The sequence below is a fragment of the Schistocerca gregaria genome, unplaced genomic scaffold (assembly GCF_023897955.1).
Source record: "Schistocerca gregaria isolate iqSchGreg1 unplaced genomic scaffold, iqSchGreg1.2 ptg000049l, whole genome shotgun sequence".
NCBI lineage: Eukaryota > Metazoa > Arthropoda > Insecta > Orthoptera > Acrididae > Schistocerca > Schistocerca gregaria.
Genome location: NW_026061705.1, coordinates 1,955,472 through 1,956,860, shown reverse-complemented (window position 1 = coordinate 1,956,860; position 1,389 = coordinate 1,955,472).

Genomic DNA, 1,389 nt, shown 5'->3' with positions numbered 1-1,389 from the left:
AATCCGTCCGTTTTCGTCATTTGTTATCGAATCGACTTAAAGCCTGATTGTCACATTGGCCGCTCTTCTCTCTGAAACGGTTGTACTTATCGTCTGCAAAGCTGTGTCGCGTGCTGCGGTATGCGGAGAAACTAAAAGCACCATAGTAGAACACAGATGAAGCTTCTAAGTTGATGTAATAGCCAGTAAGAAGTAGTACACTTCAAGTTTAAGGTATCGATTATTGACTTCTTAGATGGATTTGGTGCCTTGGACATGAGCTAGGACCTTAGGATTCTGCATGAAAGGAGGACTAGAAGTCGCGTTGCACGGGAGAATGTGAAATGTGTTCATATGTAGTAAAAACCTGAGAAATCCGTCCGTTTTCGTCATTTGTTATCGAATCGACTTAAAGCCCGATCGTCACATTGGCCGCTTTTCTCTCTGAAACGGTTGTACTTATCGCCTGCAAAGCTATGTCGCGTGATGCGGTATGCGGAGACACTAAAAGCACCATAGTAGAACACAAATGAAGCTTCTAACTTGATGTAATAGCCAGTAAGAAGTAGTACACTTCAAGTTTAAGGTATCGATTATTGACTTCTTAGATGGATTTGGTGCCTTGGACATGAGCTAGGACCTTAAGATTCTGCATGAAAGGAGGACTAGCAGCCGAGTTGCCCAGGAGAATGTGAAAAGTGTTCATATGTAGTAAAAACCTGAGAAATCCGACCGTTTTCGTCATTTGTTATCGAATCGACTTAAAGCCAGATCGTCACATTGGCCGCTCTTCCCTCCGAAACGGTTGTACTTATCGTCTGCAAAGCTATGTCGCATGCTGCGGTATGCGGAGACACTAAAAGCACCATAGTAGAACACAGATGAAGCTTCTAAGTTGATGTAATAGCCAGTAAGATGTAGTACAATTCAAGTTTTAGCTACTGATTATTGACTTTTTAGCTGGCTTTGGAGCCTTGGACATGAGCTAGGACCTTAAGATTCTACATGAAAGAGCTCTAGCAGCCGAGTTACACAAGAGAATGTGAAAAGTGTTTATATGTACTAAAAACCTGAGAAATCCGTACGTTTTCGTCATTTGTTATCGAATCGACTTAAAGCCAGATCGTCACATTGGCCGCTCTTCTCTCTGAAACGGTTGTACTTATCGTCTGCAAAGCTATGTCGCGTGCTGCGGTATGCGGAGACACTAAAAGCACCATAGTAGAACACATATGAAGCTTCTAAGAAGATGTAATAGCCAGTAAGAAGTAGTCCAATTCAAGTTTTAGGTATCGATTATTGACTTTTTAGCTAGCTTTGGTGCCTTGGAGATGAGCTTGGAACATAAGATTCTGCATGAAAGGAGGAGTAGCAGCCGAGTTGCACGGGAGAATGTGGAAAGTGTTCATA